This window comes from Phaenicophaeus curvirostris, chromosome 22, assembly GCF_032191515.1.
Source record: "Phaenicophaeus curvirostris isolate KB17595 chromosome 22, BPBGC_Pcur_1.0, whole genome shotgun sequence".
Classification (NCBI taxonomy): Eukaryota; Metazoa; Chordata; class Aves; order Cuculiformes; family Cuculidae; genus Phaenicophaeus; species Phaenicophaeus curvirostris.
Window position 1 is genome coordinate 4,698,206 of NC_091413.1, and position 20,505 is coordinate 4,718,710.

The 20,505-nt window shown below is 51.1% G+C and overlaps 1 protein-coding gene across 4 annotated transcripts in view; it reads right to left on the reverse strand.

Moving 5' to 3' along the window:
• Nucleotides 1-20,505, reverse strand: part of CASZ1 (castor zinc finger 1) — a 199,532-nt gene that overhangs the window by 144,191 nt on the left and 34,836 nt on the right. For all 4 annotated transcript variants that reach the window (XM_069874647.1, XM_069874643.1, XM_069874646.1 and 1 more), the window contains exon 2: nt 19,398-19,541. The gene's annotated coding sequence lies outside the window, so the exon portion shown is untranslated. The remainder of the gene's footprint in view (nt 1-19,397; nt 19,542-20,505) is intronic.

Below are 20,505 nucleotides of genomic sequence, written 5' to 3' on the forward strand. Positions count from 1 at the left end.
ACACAGCCCACCCAGGGGCTGCGGGAGCTGTAATTAAACCCTGGCCCACGGCGGGGTTGGAACAGCCCTAAAAGCTGACCCTACCACCATGGGATCTCCAAGCCTCCCGTGCGCTGAGAAGTCTCCTCTTCCCTGAGAAGTCTCCAATCCCAGTGTGAAATCTTCCCAGCCTTTCCAAACCGTGCTCAGTTGAGTTCAATGAGCAAAACCCTCTGAACTCCAACAGATGCAATGCTAGGTTATGTCAGCAATGCTGCGAGAACCTACAGGAAAATAAACTGTGCTTCATCTTTTTAAAATATTCCAAATACAGACCTTTCCGCTCCAGCAGAATCGTATTTTTTAACAAAACTTTTTGAGATTAAACATGTAAATGAAGGAACGGTCACACTTTTCACAAATCCAAAGTAATTCTCCATAGGTGTTCCCTTACAGGCAGAAATGCCAGTTTTCTTCAAGTACTCCATTTGGCTGTTTTCTACATGAAAACTTTCTGCGCTGATCGACCCTTCACCTACAACCATCATGTCATTTTACTTCAAAATCTAGGGATTGAAACCATGCGAAATCTCAGTTGTTCTTGCCCGTGGCAGGGGGTTGGAACTGGATGGGCGTTAAGGTCCCTTCCAACCCAAACCATTCCATGGTTCTATGATCCATCCCAAAGCAACCTGAAGGACATTGATACCCGTATTTGAATGGAGAGGCAGGAAATGGCTCTCCACGCAGCCCTACCTGCCGCACGGCCCCTTCCCCCAGCTCCACGCAGCCGGTGCCACAAGCCTGTGCGGAGAACAAAAGCCGCCAGACTCCACTCTGCTGACGGGGTTTATCTGTGGTAATTTTACCTCCTCCACAAGGCAGTGGGCCAGACTCTTTTTGCAGCAACACCAGAGTAAATCAAGATCAAAGCCTCTCCCCCGGGATAATGGGACTGTTACTCAGGGATTTACACAGCTCGGGCAAGGATGAGGATCCTGTCCCCATGCAGAGCGGGAGCCCCTACCCTTCAGCTCCTTGCTGAACGTCCTTCCAACTGCCCGGAGCGCAGCATATTCAAGTGAAAACTGTGTTAACAATGATCGATAGACAGAACAAGCAACTGGCTGCATGACACAGTTCTTCCTGGATGAGACCAGGGAAAATCAACCCGTCCACTCCAGCTCTGGCTGCGCCAGCCACTCGGCTGCTCTGTCAACAGGGTCCCTGCTGCCTCCTCCCTGGAGGGGTTCAAGGCCAGGTTGGATGGAACCCTGAGCACCCTGATCCAGTGGGAGATGTCCCTGCCCATCACAGGGGTTGGAACTGGATGTGCTTTGAGGTCCCTTCCAGTCCAAACCATTCTATGATTGTATAAGTAAAGCTGATTTCTTTATCTAAGCCAGACAGCAATGGGCCAGCTGGGAACTCATCACCTCCGGGACAACAAGGCTGGAGGAGAAGATGCCCCACGTGCCGAGGTGCCAGAAACTGATGGTCTCGAGGTCTCTCCCATCCTTGGCGTTGCCCCACATGGTGCGGGGCCCTCGACGAGGGCTCATTGATGGAACTATGAGCCTCCAGCCCCTACGAGATACACACTCTGTGACAGGCACTCGGCTGTGTCCCAGGGACAGCAATGGTCTGGTTTGCTTAGAGTTTGTTGCGCGTTTCTCCTCTCCACAAAGCACACTCAAAGTAACATGAAAGCAGAAAGTGGATGAATAGGCTCCCCTGACATGATTGGGCACATCTCTGTTTATGGCAGAGAACAGAGATTTAGATATTTACAGGGAATATGTTTTGTCGGTGCCAAACCCTCAGTTTTGCTGTCAGAGAAAACAAACACAAGCACCGAAACTTGTCTTCAAATCGAAATCTGCACAGAAGAGAGTGATTTCCCCATCAAACCAGTTTTATTAGATATAAATATCTAATTATCTGCACCAAGTGCTGGGTTACCAAAGATTTTACATGCAACTTTTATATCGTGTGTAGGAGTCTTGATATAAAAAGACCCACATATCTACATATCTATCTACATATATACAAACACACCTGATTTGAATCCACCTGAAATAGTTTTGCTTTTTAAATTTTCCTTTTTCTTGGACTTTTTAAATAAAGATTCCTAAAAAAAAAAAAAAAAGGAATTTCTCTGGCCTTGAGGCCCTACCGTTCCAATAATGTTATTAATGAGACACTTGCACCTCTGAATTTTTTCCTTGATTGCTCTTCTAACATCTCTTCAGTGTTCTTGCACTTTTTTAAGTGCACCTTCATGAAAAACACATTCCAAGCTCACTCAAGACTCACCGAAGCCCATCCCTTCTAACACCAGAATTAATAAAATTAGCAAACATCACAAACTCCACACCAAACTCATACGTAATACGCGGAGTATGTATCCTAAACCAGACACAGAATCCTTATGACTCAAGCCCAGACTCCTACACCGGCCCCACACACGGAAAAACATACACAAATCTCCATGCAGACGCACTGCACAGGCATATGCCCACACAACAAACACCAAGACAGAATAAAAACACACACAAGCAGGCTTGATAAACACACACATCTCACCCATACATACATTACCTACCCAAACCACAAAAAACAGAGCCTAAATATAAACTCCTCCCCAACAATACACAAACATCCCCCCAAAACACACCACGCGCACCCAGCGCCTGCCAAGTATAATCACAAATACACACAGCAAATACCTTCTTCAAAACGTAAACTCATCAGAGGCAGCCTAACTACAGAGAAAAGGAGTGCAATGTGTACATTTACAGGTTCTACACCGTCTGTCAGCTTTTCAGTTCTAAAGAGTAAGGAGAACGACAGACAGACGGACGGAGACGGGAGGGAGATCCCGGGCGGGAGGCGATGGGGAGGAGGAAAATGCAAGTTGCCTTATGGGGAAGAATATGGATCAGTCCGTCATCTGGAGACCCATCTTCATCCAGAATTAATGCACGAAAGTTCTTTGTTTTTACTCTAAATGGTTTTAAAGAGACAGCAAAAGCTGCGCTCTGGATGCCAGGCGCTCGGGTACCCAGGCTGCCTGGGGCCTTTGACATGGAAAAAGCAGCAGGTTCAGCGTTTGGGAGCCCAGTCCGAGCACCGGAGAGCCTGGACCAAGCCAGGAGGAGGGAGGGTTTATTTCAGACCACTACACACGTCCTAAAAAAGTTTAACCCGTAAGGTTGCTCGAAGCACCCACCCAATGGGGAGAATGGAGTGAGGCAAGCGCAGCCGGACACTGCTCCGTCCTAGCGCTGTGGGACAGGGACCAAGGTGGGGATGCTCTGCGCCGAGCCAGGGGGATGCACGGGCTCTGACAAGCAGCTGGGAGGCTGCAGGGAGGGCAGCACAGCGGGTCCCCATCCCACCCAGCTCTGGCACGGAGCAGGGATCCCACGGGAAGTCTCCGAGGCACAGGAGTGAGCAGGCAGAGAGGAAGATGCTGTGGGGAGAGCAGAACCTGTCACCGCTTATGAGGGGCACGTTCCGACGCGGCGGGGGGAACGCTGTGAGCCGCCTCGGGAATGGTTCCCAGGGCCAGCCAGGAGAGATATTGGGATACGGGGAAGAGCAACCTTCGCTTAGCCTCGTGCCCATCAAGCCACACCCTGTCTGCAGGACAAGAGTCCCAGAGAACTGTGCGCTGGCCCCCAAACCTCCTCCCTTGACTGAATCAATACATCCTACCTCCGACTCCGGTACCCCGAGGGGGATGCTCTGGTTGGGGCGGGGGAGGAAGAACTGAGAGCAAACAACAGCAACAGGAACAGAGTTGAGCCATTTCAATTATTCATATGCCAGATGGATTCTTTTCCTGCCCTTTTTTTTTTTTTTGCTACAAAAATAAAAAAAAGGAGGGAGAGCGCTGATGTTTGGGGATTGAAGGGAGGAAAACATATTTTCCCCAAAACAAACTGCAGAAAAGAGAGGGGAAAGCCCCAGCATACCCATCTCGGAGACCACAGGGAGTGCGCGAGCTTCCACGCGCCAGGGAACTCGCAATGCCTCATTTTTTATTTTACACGCACAGAGCCGAGGAGAAGGAGAAAGTGCTCAAAAAAAAAAAACCCAGAGAAAGAGGGATGGTGACAGAGAGAGAAAGGGACACAGAATGAAAGAGAGAGAGACAGCAGAGAGACGGAGGGGGGCAGGCAGAAGAGGGCTTTGACCTTCTGTGAAGGATATAAAAAATCCAGCAGCCTCAGGGGACACCCAACTATCTAGCATATTGCTGTTAAAATGTCTGCAAAATTTAATACACTTGGCATGCCATCTAATCAGCCCTTGGAAACCACGGCTTCTCTCCCTCCTGCACTCCATCTCAAACCTCCAGCATTTGGTGACGAGGCTGGGTATTTTTCTACAGACGACAGAAAGTTCGGTGTGCTCACACAGGGTAGGCTGGGGTTTAATTTGTGTTTCATTTGCCTTTTTTTTTTTTTTCCCCTGTTTTGGAAGCAAACAACTGTCATTTTTCCATTTAAAAAGAAAGTTTGTACAGATTCCTGCGTGCCAAAGAGCTGCTCCTGCATGTGCAGGGAGCGCAGGGACACTCTGAACGCCAACATGACAGACAGGAGAGGACGGACAGGTGGACAGACAGGGAGCACAGCACCACGCACGCCCACGGCTCAGCTGGTGCCAAGGGGAGCGCGCATGGCAGCGCCGGCACACCCCGCCGTGTGTGAGCACAGGCTGCAGGTGCGCTCACCCCGAGAGCCAACGCTCTGACACGCCTGCCCGCAGCAGCGTGGGCTCACGGGCAACGGGCTGGGGGGCGAGGGAGGGTGAAACCAGCCCCAGGATGGGGTGGCACTTGGTGCCGACGCTCCTTCTGGAAAAGGACAGCTGCCTACCCCACCACACAACAGCAAAGGAAACGGCGCTAGGGGAAAAGGGCAGCAAAGAAAGCCCCAGCCCTCACAACAACAAAGCCATTCAACACTCGCTACCTGGTGCAAACGTCTGGCAGGAGCTCAGCGAGATGCAGGACTCCGAGAGAGCTGGGGAAAGAGCTTCCAAGAGTGGGAGAAGGTTGCCCTTCCAGCCTGAGAGGAAAGGGATAGAGGAGCTGGTGCAGAGTGTGGTGCAAGTCAGGTGCTTCCAGCCAGGCCAAGACAGTCAGCAAAGAATCATAGAATAACCAGGTTGGAAGAGACCCACAGGACCATTGAGTCCAACCAATTCCTATCAAACACTAAACCATGTCCCTCAGCACCTCATCCACCCGTCCCTTAAACCCCTCCAGGGAAGGTGATTCAACCCCCTCCCTGGGCTCGAGATCAGATCAGGCCCCTCAGGAGGGGAGGCTGGTGCCTCCAGTGGGGTGTGGAGGTTTATGAGCTTGGTCAACCAAAGCAGAGTCCCTGCCAGGCGAGGGCAAGAGCAGAGCAGGGGCTCCCTACTAACACGGAGGCGCTGAAGCGTCCCTGGTGCACAAGGGACCCAGGCCGGCTGGTTCAGGCACCTGGACATCCAACCTGGGCAGCCTCAGCTCCACCGAGGGGAGGAGAGGAGCCCAGGGCCCTTCTCAGTGTGAAGAAAGCGAGAGAGGTACTGAGGAAAGGGCTGAGGCACTAGGCAAGGAGGGAACTGAGCCCAGGAATGCCCCGAGACCCCAGAACAGAACGGGCACAGCTGCTCACAGACAGGCTGGTCCTGCAGCTCAGGTTCTTCCCAGGCTGTTGGGATTATGTCATGGGAAAACTGTGAGGAAAGCCTTGGAATAAACAAGTCTTTTGGCCCACTGAAGATGGGGCAAAAAGGCTCCTGGGTGCTCCTTTTCTCTGCAGAAGAAGGGGCTTGGTGAGAGTGAAGGTGGAGAAGAAAGCACAAAGGCAGTGGCCAACACAGATTGGAATTACCCATGGAGGAGGAGAAAGTAGAACGGGGCCACTGAAGGGATTGGAAAGGCGTGGATTCACAGGACTAGGGAGGAAGGATCTGAAAGTTTATACCAAGACATGGGCCCCAGATCCTACCCAGCTCAATCAACATTTTGTTGAGTACAAAAGCTAATTGCTGAGGAACCAAATAAAAGAAACCCCACAGGCTGAAAACTGCTCAGAGTCTTTAATTAGCCAAAAACCCAAAGTGGTTACAGGAAAATGAGAGTGTAAGAGGGGATCCCGAGGGAGTACTTATGCTACTCCCCCTTCTCTCCTTCATCACCCAACAGCACAAGGTTAGGCCATGGCAACAGCCTCTTTGACAGCAGAGTTGGGAAGAGCATTTGGGTTTGGTTTCACTCTGTTGTCCAGCAGATGAGAGCCCCAACAGTGAAACTCAGCTGTGAGCCAGGCACCTTGGGGGCTTCAGACCCTTCCATTCAAGGTGAGAGAAGAAGTGCCTGAGTGCTTTAGCTGCTCTGCTACCCCACACGCAGTTTACACCTTGGCCCTTAATTCCTGCCCAAGGCAACTGGACTGCAACTGGAGTCTCACCCACGCAACTCTCCTCACTCTCCCTTCTGCAAAGGGCTTAAAATCTCTGGTGTGTGGTGAACAGACAGCTGAGAGCTCTCCATTCCACCGTCTGTGCACGTGGGACAAAAGGAGAAGGACACTCAAGCTGGAGTCAGGGAGCAAGAGCCACCAACACTGGAATATGCAACATCCCTGGGAGTGGGTTATGGATCCTGCAGCCGTCCAAGCTCAGAGCCTTCCCACAATATTGCTTTTGTGTGTGCAAATCGATAAAAAAAGACCTTCAAGAATAGCATAAATGAGAAAATAACCCCTTATGGAGGAAGCATCCAGCCCATCCTAATTTCCAGGCTGATTCCACCCCGCTCCAGCCTGCCCCCTCCCCTGGGGCCTATCTAGCTGGGAAATCACAGACAATCAGGGAGGCTGTTCCAGCCAATTTCCTTCAGGGAACCTGCAACTTCCTCCTGGGACTGTCCTCCTGCTGCCTTATTGCTGCCTCGCAGAAGAAAGCCCGGGCCACAGTCTTCCCCAGAACCGGCTCCACCTTTTCTCTTCTCTCGGAGGCTGCACGGAGGGTCACAAATCTGACACGCGGGGTTTGGACAAAGGTAGAGAAGTGGAGGAGGACTTGAAGAATGAGCCTGGGAATGGTAGGAAACACGGGTAAACACAGGCGTTATGCAGAGAGAGAGAAAGAGGGAGGTACCCCAGCAGGCTGTAAATTCATATTTCTAATTACTTCCTCATGTTTTTCAGCACTCCTCAGTCAAGTTTGATTAAAATTCCTTTCAAGGGAAGACACTCCATAGAGAGCTGCGATGGAAGGGGCAGCTCGTGGAGTGTGCAGAATTGCTGGGGTGGGCCCTAGAGGTTTGGGAGCTGCATACAGACCAGCTCTCCCCACAACACAGCTGCACATCCTAGGAGAAGCCACCCTTCAGACACGGAACACCACCTCAGGTCTACCTGTTCTCACTCCATCAGGGTAAGAAATAGGGCACGGCTCTCATCCCTCTGACCCAGAGCTGATGTGAGACAGCTTCCACAATGATCTCCTTCCTCCCTGGCAGGTCTTCCTAGGAGCACTTGAGAACTTCCCATGAAACGTATGCCTCAGCAGATGGGGGAAGCTCACGTTCCCTCCCACCTAAGCAACTCTCACACAGCAGCTAGTCTTCTCCGTAGCACAAAGCAGGACTCGAGACCTCTTGCCCTTGTTTGGATACTCAAAGGAGAGAAAGCCTGAGATCTGGCAGGCAACTAATTCATGTGTGACAGAAATCCTTCCATAACTGTGACAAGGAAGTGCAGTAATGGGGGAGGACGAAAGAGGAAGGCCAGTTTTGCCACCTGCAGATCCAAGAAGCCTTGGTACCATCCTCATACAGCACCAGGCCGGGGTGGTCTTCTCAGCGGACAAGGAGGTGCAACCAGCTCCCTCAGGGATATTTACAGGAATGACTTCAGGAGGAAAAGTTCAAAGGCTTTTCCTCAGAAACCCTCCCCTCACCAACCCACACCTACGAGTTGTTCAGGGTATTTCTGTACAAGCCATTCTCTCTTTTGCTGGCTGTGGGAACCTCTGTTGCCTAGAATCAAGCACCTCCCAGGCTGCTGGGTCTTCCATCTACAGACAAGATGCTCATCCAATGCTACAGCCAACTTCCACATTGCATCTTCCACTCTCTCAGCCCTCCCCAGTCCCAAAAAAAAAGGGCTGAAGCACAGCCTGGCCCTGCTCTGCTGAGCTCCCAGCAGGAGGGGATGCCACGGCGTGAAGGCTGGTAGCCAGAGAAGGTAAGCAGCACCAGGGTGCTTTTGTTTATCCTCGATGCTGTGGCAAGAGTGAGATGGAAGAGATGCTGCTGGGTATCAGCTTCAGTTCCCTACACAGCTCTGGGAAAATCATTATTATCTTGATACCTGGTTTTCCTCACTTCTTTCCCTCCTCCTCTCCGCTCTGAATATCTGAGTGTCTTAATGCTCATGTGAGTAAGGGACAGCCCCTTCGACAACCTCGAACAGGCAGGTCCTGATGATTTTCCTCTCTTACATGCCTCTATCAGGACACACAAGTCACATCTGGGCTAAGCAGGAGATGCACGATCCACGGCACTGCCCACAATGTCACATAAACAGATGATAAAACACTCTTTTGGTTAAGCTGCTCTCCATCACCTGCAAGACACAGGTCATAGGGGTGAGTCCAGCTGGTTCTGCGATTTTCTTGTGCTCCCTTCCTGCCCAGACTGTAACAGAAGGACCTAAGGACCAGGAGAGGAGGCAGAAAGATTCCAGCTGCACCTCAGATCCTAAAGGTGAGGGAGGGTGATCGAGCGAGGCAAAGCCCAGCCCCACGTCCTCCCTGCTGGGAAAGCGCAGGAGCTGTGTTTGGAGAGGGGAATCTCTCCTCTGAGAGCCTCGAGGGTGGTTTGAGGGGTGATCTCCAACTCCAAAGTCAAGTCGTCCAAGTTTCTGAGGCAATTAATTTACTGCTGAAAGAAGGAGCAGGAAGAGCAATAAAAGAGCCTTTGTACTTCGGGTGGGGCAGGAGCATGGGAAGTCGTTGCAGAGAATAACGAGTTGGGGGCAAACAAAAACAAAAATAAAAATAATAAACTGATTGACAAGCTTACAAGAAAAGCCACATTTTTAACATTCTTAATCCCTAGAATAAACACAGAGGTAGGAATGAGGACAAGGCTGGCTGTCCTCAGAGATTACTGGGAGAAACTGGGCTTGGTGCAGGCAGGAGAATTTGTGCTGGTGGCAGGTACTGCCCGAGCCACGGAAAGGTGGTGAAAGCATGTAAGGAAAACACAGCAGAGGACGGTAAAACCAAAGGCAGACGCTCACTTGGACCTTGAATCTCTCTACTTTTTGGTTTCATACTCTCTATACTACTGCTAGTTTAACACATAGAAACACAGAACCAAAAGTGTCCCACCCAGCAGCAAAAATACAGAGGCACTTTGAGGGATCTACAGCTTCTTCCCACCCCAGTCAGCTGCCTTAAAATCAAATTGCACGACACCCTGTCCCCTCCACCCCCTGCCTTTATCCGATTCCCACCCTCCCACAAAGCAGCCTTCAAATTTCTCTGGGGCAGCAGGAGTTAAACAGCTGGGTTTAGTGGTAGAGACATGTTTAGGAAGGGATTGAATTTGCGCGTGGTGCAGCCGGTTCCCTGTTTATTAATAAGCTATTTATCATTGGTGTTGCTTTTAATACCATTTTGGCTTAATGTTGTTAATGAAATATAAATACCCGCGCTAATGATGTTGGTCAGGAGGCAGCGTGGGCCACTGGCAGCTTTGCAGGAGGGAGGCCAAACCGCGGCTGTGTGTGTGAGAGGCTGCGACGGCGCGACTGCCAGCCCAGCCTCCGGAAAAGCCTTCCCACATGCTCCCACCACAGGGCTGCACAAGCACCGCGGAGCGAGGAGGAGAGCCGTGGCCCGGGGTGCAATGGGATGAGGTTGGATGGGGTAGGATGGTGCGGCTCCAGTAGGAGGACAGGCAGGTTTCCAGTGGCTGTAGATCTCTCCGGCAGCCCAGGCACAAGCTAACGCCCACCAAAGCTACCCAGAACGGAAGGGCTCAGCATCACAGTTCTGCTCCAAGCAAGGTATGAGACTAATCCCTCTCATCTCCTTGCCTTTGGAGATGACAACAAGCGGCCCTGGCCCAACACGTCTGTGCTGGGGACCCTGCAAACCGCCAGGGTAGCTCTCTAGATGGAAATGCATCGAAGCCAGATGAGTTTTGTTTGCTTAATGCACTTGCCCCACTGGAAGAGCAATCCCCAGGCTCTGTGTTGAGCACCCCCAGGGCAGCTCCCACATGAGCCCAGGACGCTGGCAGCGCAGAGGCGTTCCCAGCAATCCCCTCCGAGGGTGGCTGCGGGGGCTCGGGCTGGCGTCAGGCCACAGGGCGCTGCGCGGCGAGGTGCTCACCCGGCGCAGGAGGAGCTCACCCGGCTCCAGGGATTGCCTGCCATTCCGTAGCCACAGCCTCGCTCCCCAGCTCAGGAGAGGGAAGGGGCCATGCTGCCCTGGCTCTGCTGCAGGTTAGGTGGGGATGGAGAAAATAAACAAGTCTTCCTCGCAGGGAACAACGCCAAAAGCTTGGCCTTTGGCAGGGGTTGAGAGGCTTTCTCTGGGTCTGCCGAGAGCTCACACAGGTCCCTCTCCATTAGCTTGTGTCTAGCACCGTCATGGGGCAGGGATTACAGATCTCCCTAAGAAGGCTTTTGGAAATCCCATCTTACATTACCATTCGCATTAGAGCAGCCCCTAGAGAGGGCGGAGGCCTGGACGTGTTCTCAGAGAGAACCTTGGCCTGGGAGAGGTTGTAGAGCCCCAGAAGAGACTGGTAAGGAAAGACACCAGGCAGAGCAACTTTGGGACCGGACAGTAGGAGAGGCAGGAGAAAACCCGTGCCCAAGGCCACTACCCTACCCAGCAGGCACACAGCTCCCAGGAGCAGAAGAGAACCCGAAACAGACCTTCACCACCAGGAAGTTCCAGACCTCTGCAAGCCTCCAGACCAAAACCAAACGCTTGCCTCAGGAGCAAACTCCAAACCCCGTCACTGCCTGAGGACTCACTGAAGAGGCGAATTTGGAGACGACACATCACTCTCTGTCTTCAGACAGCTCTCCTAATAGTAACTCGCCTTGCTCCAAGCTGACCCACTCCATTAATCTCATTTAACAAGCAGGGAACCAAGGAGTTCCCGACAAGGCTGGAAGCCTGATCATAGCTGGGGACTGAGCGCAGAGGATGCTCCATGCACCTCCTTGCCCACCAGCCCCTCTGTTCTGCAATCAAGAGGTGCCCTCCTCCCTGCCACAAAAGCCAACTCATCTTCTGTTTGTAGAAACTGCAGAAGATGTACCTCTCAATCCTCATCAACACCATTTTTCTCCTTGGCTCCGCAGTCTCCCTCTCCCTCTCTCCCTGGCAGCTAGTGCCGAGGAAGCCACAACTGGTCTGTACTGGGAACTCTCCCCGTGTCCCCTGCCACAGGGAGCACCAACTTACACGGTTCCTTTAAGACGTTATCTTTTAATTTGGTGCTCCCCCTTTCCCCTCCTCAACTAACTGATTTATTAGTTTACATCTCATAAATTGTAACCCCTCGCCTCCCCCTTCAACCTCCCAGATGCCATAAATCCCCTTCAGGGCCTCGACACCCTTCTGCGTGCGGTGCAGCCCCCTGCCCCCCAAAGTCACCTCCGCGTCCCCAGGGAGTGCGGGGCTCATTTGCTGGGGGTTTGGTCTAGCTCGTCTCAGCAGCTAATCCCTTGGGTGGCTCCTGTCAGATTATTAATTAGCTAAAGCGGATCGGCCCTGGAACAACATGCGGTTGGACTTCAGATAAAACAGGATGGCAGAGGCTTGGCATGTAGTTGCTTAAAGGGACATTGTCCCTTTTTTCTCTTGCCTTCTCCTGGGGTGGGAGGAAGGAGAGGAGGAGGAAAGGGCCTCCTTCCACAGCCCCCAGCAGTTTGCCACCTGGTCACAGGGCTGTGTTACTCCGAGGGGACCGAGCATATATCTGGCACGGCAAAGCACAGGAATGGCAGGCAGAGATCCCACCCTGTGGCAGCTAAAACTTTTCCAGATGTTGGCAAGGCTTTAGGAACCTGTTCAGAGGCGTGGAGGGTCTCACCACTCCTTGCTGCCACCTCCTTTCTGCCATCCCTTGTCCACTAATTGCTCCCTATGGAAAACTCACTCTTCGGAACTGCCCAAAGAAACAAGGCAAAGGCTGTTCAAAGCATCCATGGTCATCCTCACATTAAAAACAGGTATTTTAAACCCGAAGCAGTCATCCAGTTTGTGTGTGCAGGTTTTACAGCCCCCCTTTCTCACCCAGCGCAGCCCTCCTAGGCAGGATAAAGAGCGAGTGGTCTCGTAGTGGGAAGCTGCAAGAGCGATCTGGAATGAGAGTCAGTGCGACTGATGCCGGGGAGCAGCTCACCTCCTCGCTCCCTTCCCACTTTGGATTGTTTTGACTCAAACCGATGAAGCTGAAATATCAAGTCACAACGGCACTGAACTTCATTACAAGCTCTTAACATAGATTACTTAATAAAAAACAGGCTGCTTTAATTGCTTTTCCCCCATTAGCATTTCTAGAGGAGAAAATTCGGATTAATTTGAAGAGGCACATTTCCCCCACCCCTCGTGCCGGCCTGGAGAGCAGATCTCCTTCCCACACCAGCCTTGTCCAGAAGAGCATCCCAGAGAGAAACAGAGCCCAAACCCACACGGCTCTGAAAAACAAAGGGACTATGGGCCTGGGTGAACAGATTGGAGTAATGGAGTGAAGCAAACAAGGGAAAGAAAAATCTTCTCTCTTTTCTAGCAAACCCATAAAAAGTGGCACAGGGGAATGAGCAAGAAATAGGTAGAAGACAACAGGATAAAGGGAGAACAGCTAGTGTGGCAGGGTTCAAAGTGCAAGCCCAGAAGTTGCTCAGTGACTGACCTGGTAGGATACTGGGAAGCACCTTCACCTCCCTCCACAGCTGGGAAAGGAGCAAGAAGCAGCCCTGCCAGGGCAACAGTGTGGATTTTCAAAGTTTGGGCCAAAAGCCTGGGAGGTCAGTGCTTTCCATATACACTTGGAAAGGCCCCTGTGCCTTGTTCAGGCCCTGCTTGGACCATAACGGGGGTAACTGCACTCTTCTCCTGGCCGGCCACCCCCAGGTTAGGAGCACTGGGAAGTCAGGGAGAGGTGGGGAAGTGCCCCTCCTGGTCCAGCAGCTCCCTCTGGGCTGGGAAAGCCAGGGCTGCAACAGTGTCATGTGCAAAGAAAGGAGCCTCTTGGGGGAAAAGCCCATCTTGGGGATGTCCAGCTACCTACTAGTTCCTCAATGACAGGACATCAGAAAGGACAAAGCCCCTGTGCCCCACGCTGTAGCTGACCAGCTGAGGTAGGATCTGCACTGCCAAACAGCCCCAGGTATAACACGTCTACCAGAACATTCCTGGACATCAGGGCAACCGACTTCAGTTCCTGTGGTGGCCAGCCCTGGCGAAGGACGATGACAACCAGGTCCCCGAGCGGGCTGTTCTCTAGGCAGCACACTTCAGGAGCAGGGTAATCGAACAGGAACTGCTCTCATGTGCCAACTCTCGCCAACCTTGCAATGTTTTCTGTTTTTCTTAAAGCCTGAGATTTTGCGAGTTACATAAGGTTTCTGTTCCACACAGCAAGGTATGTACAGGCTATCCCTCCCTCTGCTCTCCCACGAGCAGGGCACAGCAACCTGAAATGTGATCTGTGTGCATCCTAAACACATAGAAACCTCAGTATTATTAAGTCTTATAACTGTGGGGAGGAGGGGAGTAGCTTTTGACTTCTGAAAGGACAAGGCTAGCAATGTTGTTTGCTCATTTTACTTTCAAACTCACCTTAGTTTGTCCTCTCCGCTTTTCTCTTGTATGTTCTATTAATGTACAGTGAAGACAAACTCAGCAAGAATCACAAGAAAGACACTGAGATGGCTAGTAAACTGCCCTGGCAAAAATCAGGATCGTTCTGCTAGCTGAAAATGCAGCTCTGCCGCTTTACATCAGCAGATGCTTACCTGTGGCTCTTAATGGTTAATATATAACTGCAGTAATAACAAAAAAAAGCAGCCCCAGCATTAAGACATAATTCGTCAGAGGCAATATGCTAAAACAGACTTTCCATATTCAGCTCAAGTATTCAGAGAAACCTCACCCCCAGCCCTGCCCCACAGGCTGGGCACCAGCTCTGGAATGAGCCCCTGGTGGAAGCCATCAGGGAACAGATTGCATTCACCTTATATTTGTTCATTTTTCACATTTTTTTGTTTTTATCAACAGATTTCTAAGAACTACATTTCAAACATGCATTTCCCTCGAACACTTATGTGCGTACTTAGCACTCATTGCTCCAAGTGCTTTCCAGATGGTTTTCCTTAAGGATCAGCGTCTCAGCTGGCTCCCGCTGGACACTGCCTACCAGAGCTGAACGCATTCCTCGGTGTTTAGTCGAGCCCTGCAAACAGGCAGAGCACTCAGAACCTTCCCTTTCAGCTCACAGTTTCATCGGGGTGCCACAGCATCGCTGCCTGCATCCCAGCCGAGAGAACTGCCCTTGGATCCAGTAAGGATAGGAAGGAATACTGTTGGATGGTTAAAGGAATCAAGAGATCTGGCTTCTCCTCCCAACTCTGCTTCTGAGTCATTATTAGCATAAAATCAGGTTTGTTACATCAGTGACGCTTGAGTAAATAAACCACAACTCATCGCTGTGTTTTATTTTGCAATATCTCAGTGGGCTCCTCTCTACAAATAAACACTATTGATACTTGCTGCAGTTCAGGTATAGGGGGAAGGAGAGTGATAAAAGCACCTGAACCGGTCAACAGCCTTTGTGCAGCGGAGTAGGGCAAAATCCTAGCTTATATTGAGGATCTTGACTTTCACAGGACAGGTATTTAAAAAAAGAAAAAAGGCAACCCTTACTTGGGGAGATTAAAAGCCAAGTAAGTCATGCCTGCAGGTCTGACAGCGCTGATGGGCAAGAAAGATTGGGAAACATCCTGATCCTCTTCTGATGAGCCAAGGCTGAAATCCTGACTCCACTGAGGTTTAGGCAAAACTCATGCTTGCTTCAATAGTGCCAAGATTTAACCTCCACAAAGTTCAAGTGTGAAGACAGAAGCCTTAGGAAAGAGATGGGCATCTTCATCAGCCATCGCTCTGGGAGACTGAGGAGACCGTGAAGTGAGAGGAACGACCAAGGGTGGCAGGGAAAGCAGGGTCCGAACCCACAAAAACCTGGCTCAGCCTGTCTCCTCCAGCACTGAACATCCTTTTTCCACCAGAGTTTTGAGTGCAGGCACGACAGTCAGCCAGGCAACTTAAGCACTGGGCTTCTTTAGGGCTAAGCTGCTCCACGGATCCATCCACACGATCTCCGTGCTTGCACCTCGCTGTGCCGCAGCCTCTGCACTCCGAGTTCCTTCAACATCCAGGAGCAATCCTGCCCAGAGAACCTCCTCACTGCCAGAACACCTCTTCAGCCTCTGCACCTCAGACAACTGCTCCTACCCACGTGGGACGGCTGCGGGTGCAAACCACCAGCTGCTGGGCTTCTGAGAGGTCTTTGGGCTGCGCCTACCTTTACTTTGAAACTAAATCATACTGAATCTCTCATAAGCCTTGTAAGCATTCTCTCCCCAGACCCTGGCATCAATGCCCTTCCCTGAGCCTTTTCACCCTGCTCAGATGCCACGGCTGGACTTGCCCTTCCATTAGGAGGCTACATCAGCATCTGCCGTCACCCAAGTGAGCAGGAGGTGCCGAGGACCCTGGTGGACCAGGCGTGGGTGCCATTCCCAGAGCAGACACGATACGGGCAGCTATAAGGCCTGTCGAGCACATGATCCTCTCTCCTCTCCTTTGACTTCCCCCATTCAGCTTTCCACAGCCGCCAACCCAACATCTGATCGAAGGCCCGGGGGAGGGAGTCAGAACTGTCCGGTCTGGTTATGAGTGAAGGTCATTGATCTAGTGCAGACCAGGGATGCGGAAAACAGAGGAGGGAGGAAAAAATCCCTCAGAGAGGGAGAGAGGGAGAGGCAGGCAGAGACGGCGCGCGAGTGAGCGCAGGGGAGGGCAGCGGAAGTGGCTGGAACACGGTTTCACACTCCGAGACCCAAGGGCTGTTGTCAACCCGTCCTTCATGCTCACATCTTGTCACACTAGAGGTCAGGTCTCCCAAGCGTTCCTGGAGAGCTGAGCTAGCCCATATGGCAGGCAATATGTTAACAATATGGATCAGCTGCTCGTCAGGGCCTGAGCAGATGGATGTGACAACCCTGCTCTTATCCCAGGCAGGCTTTTAGCATCTTCCCTCTCCTCAACTCAGCCCAACTGGAAGAGCCCTGCCCGAGAACTGTTGCCTCCAGCCCAGATGGACAGTCAGAGCAGAACAAGCATGGAAACCTCTGCCTCGTTTTACTGGGATGGAAGCAGGCAGGGTAGAGCCCCATCCAGACCAGTGCAGGCAGGATCCGAGCCAAACCTTTATCCAGTGAGAGCGTGCTGGAAACGGGAAGACCTCGCTATAATCCAGATTGGCGCTATTAACTCCCAACCGGGGTGATCCGGCAGATACCGTATTCAGATAGATGTGCACGGCGTGTTACCACCAGATGCCACACGTTGCAGTCTAGACTGAGTTTTGTAACTGCCTGGGAAAATTTTCACTCACAGAACAAGTAATACATAAATAGATGTATATTTTAATGGGCAAGTTAAACTCCTCCTGGCAAAGGCAGGTAAGTTGATTTCATTCACAGGCGGGGAAATTTCCACAATGATTTTGCAAGGCTGTTTCATATTCCCCAGCCCAGCCGAGGATCCAAGCTCAGGGCCGGGCCAGCTGCAGTTCTGTGGAAGGCAGAGCTCCCACCTCATGCCCTTTGCAGCTGCACCCATGTGGTGATCCCGAGGATCCCAGCAGAAATAACGCAGTCAGCCCAAGCCGACCCCCAGATTTAGGTTCACTTAAGCATTGACGCACGGCAAAATACACTGCAAATTCAAACACAGACAAAGTAGGTATTTCTAATCTTTTTCCCACATTTTTGCTTTAGCTTTTCTCCCTGCGCAAGAGGCTTCCCTTCGTCAACTGAACAAGAAAGCTCCCTCCAACCCTTACAGCTCTAGGACTGAACAGCCAGCTTGTGCCTACAGAGAGCGGAACACCACTCGCAGCCGAGGGACAGGCAAACAGCCTCTGTAGCCCAAAGACAATTGAGCTTGTTTTCAAAGCAGGAGCCATACAACTCGCTCCAGGGCTGAAGACTGGAACACGGGGATTTCTAGTCCAGAGCATGAGTGATACAAAGCCACATGCCTGAAAGGCTAAATGCATCTCCTTCGCTGAAGTGGTTGCTTGTAGAACAACCAGGGGGACCTCAGAAAACAGCCAGAGTCAAGGGAAGTATTTTTATCGTCTCTAATGAGCTTCTGTCCCTCAGAAAACAGCCCCTGGAGGACACTCGGCTTCGTACCAGCAGGAGAAAACAAACATGGAAAAGGATTACTGATCTGCAAGAACCTGAACCTTGAGGTTCACTTCAGCACTTGAGGAATTCTTGCTGTATCAGTCTCCCTCTTGCCTCCTTTAGTCAGAGCTCCTGCTCATCCCAGGTCCACCAGATGGACGAGCAGGGCTTTCAATACCAGGAGCAACACCAGAAGAAACCTGTGAGAGGGGTCACAGGAAAAGCTCCCTCTGATGGAAAAACAGATTCAGATCTTACGCAGCAGCTTCCTCAGCAATTTTCCCCCTGGATGTTGGGTCTCTGGAGAAGCACATAAGGATATTTGATGGAAAAATCACCTGCTACCATCAAATTTGTATCTTACTCGGTAAAACCTCAAGGCTCTTCAGGTTCCACTATCCATTCCCTTGGGCAGAACTCTGAATTGGGAAGCTCTCTCACCTCTGGAGGCCTGGGAAGGCGTGTGCCCCTGCTCTAAAAAGGGACACAGACACCAGAGCGGCTCATGTAGAGTTCCCTACATTAATAGTTCAAACCCAAGCTTTCCAAATAAAGCATGCCAGACCCTGGAGGAGTTTCAGCACTGGGAAGGTGTGGGAAGGCACAGTTCACCCGTATCCCATCCTGAAGCGCACTGTATTTCCTGGCAGGTTTACTACAAGCACTCAGGTCTGTAGGCTCCAAACACGTGGCAAGCGCTAAGCCCTGCTGAGCCTTAGAGGATCATGGCTGTTGCTCTTTAAGGTAAGGTATGCAGAAGAAAACCAAGTTCTCCTGTGCCACACACACTCAGGGATGGACAGGGATAGTTGAAGCACCAGACCAACATCTTAGACCTGTGACTTTTCTGGTCTTCCCTCTTGCTAAGCCAACACAGTATCTCCACCCTAATCCTTCCATAGAATCACCAGGTTGGGAAAGACCCACAGGATCATCGATTCCAACCATTCTTATCAATTCCAGTTCAGGTCTCAGCTGTACCTGTGACCCCACAGCTTTAGATACACTGCTTTGCCCAGGTATCGCTTATGGCACAGGAGCAAAAGAGAGAGGATCATGGTGATAAATGATTGCCACAAGCACTTCAGGTCACTGATCTTCATTCAGGCATCATCATCGTTTAATGGTGCCAAAAAAAGTATGGAGACATCCCCTGACAGAACCTCCACGCCCCCAGAGCAGACGTAACATCATATAAAAAACCCAGACGCAGCAAGGATCCTCAGCCCCTTCCCTCTGCAGCACCACCAGGTACCTCCCAGCTCCCCAAACCATTGAGAAGAAACACATTATCCCACTGTTGTTATCCCACAGCTGCTTTCTTCTAGGCCACGTTGTGCCATACCTTTCTTTGCAGAGAAGCTGTGACAGGAGCCAAGCAATGAAGAAAGTAAAACAGCTTTTAGAAACAGAGTCCCACCCCCTCCTAACCTTTCCGGGATTCCCACCGTGACCACAGACATCTTCAAACTCCTCTTCTTTTGTGAAACGAGTCAATCAGAAACTGTCCCACACAATACTTACCCAGGGGACTCCCGTGGTAGCCTGTTCTGCCATACTACTTAGCTAATTGTTAATACCGCACACCAGCTCATTAGGAAGAAGGAGGCTGTGGGAGCAAGCTGTTCAAGCCAGCGCTTTGCTGTGTCAGCTGGGTGCCTGTGTCTGTGCAGAAATGGGCAGCCAAGGCAGAGTAAACCCAGTTGTGCTTGCAAACCACCCCAGGACAAACCCCACCATGCATTTCCCACCCAAACCAATGACTTTTAGCAGCTCTTCTAAACTTTATATTCTAGAGATTCCCCGGGAACTGGAACGAAGGCTCTGGAGAGCCAAAATCACTCATTCCAGTCCTGCTTCAGAGCACAGGCTGTGTCACTGAACAAAAGCCAGTACCTTGCATTGAGAAGTCACAGGCTTCCAGGTCCATTCCAGTGTACAAAGCCAGGAGAGAAGTCAGGTTCTTTGATTTGCAGGTGGTCTCAGGTGAAGACAGTGTGAATTTGATGGCGTCCCTTCACTTGGTGAAGTCTGTTTGCCCTAGGGAGAGTTTCAAAAGGAAATGAATATTCCCTAACCAGCAGTACAAGAGCTCAGGTGAATCACAAGCACAAGCAATGACGCCGGCCTCAAATGCCACAGCCACCCACAGATCTCAGCCCTTGGTCGCACACAACAGTCCAGCAAGGCAAGGCATTTCACACCCTGCTAAATGCATTGCATCCCTGTCTCCTTCTCTTGCCACGTGTGGTGCTAGCAACTCAAAAGTCAAGGTACAAACCACCATCTGGTGGGCCACGCACTCCAACTTTCCCCAGGAAACCAGTTGCAGCAGCAGCCTATGGAACAAACTAAGCCATTACTGCACAGAGCTCTCACCCATAGCCCGCCGAGCCCTTCTGCACACGAGAGACGATAATGCCATCCCTCCTTTGTGGGGAAATTGTTCACTTATATTCATCTTACAGCTGCTGGTAGAACAGCGCTCTATCGTCTTGCATAGCCCCCATCAAATGTATCTCCTCAGCCCCGAGGACGGCACAAATACAACCAGATGAGACAAAGGAAGAATTATTTCCAGTTTGGTGAGACACACGGTAATTAAGTGACTTGTCAAAGGTCACTTGGCAAAGCTGAGGAAGCCCTGAGAACCTAAATCTCTCAAAGTTTGGTCCAAGAGCTGGACAACCGATGTCCCATTTCCCTTCTTGTGCTCCTTGGCGCTCGCTGCCACCTTTCCAACAGGTTTCACCCTTCTCCCCACTCTCCCTCGAAGGTTCAGACCATTCCCTTCCATTTCCTGCACTGGAGGAAACGAATAAACGCATGGATTAAAAGAACAAGAACTTTTACTTTACTTACAAAATTAAACCCGTCCTAGCTCCAACAAGTGACGGAAGCTCAGAAGCTTCAGACTCTTCTGTGAGGTGGGATTTCTGGACTGAAGGGTTTTGGTGGTGGTGTTTTGTTTTTTTCTAATTTCCATCAGACAAAAATAAAAGAA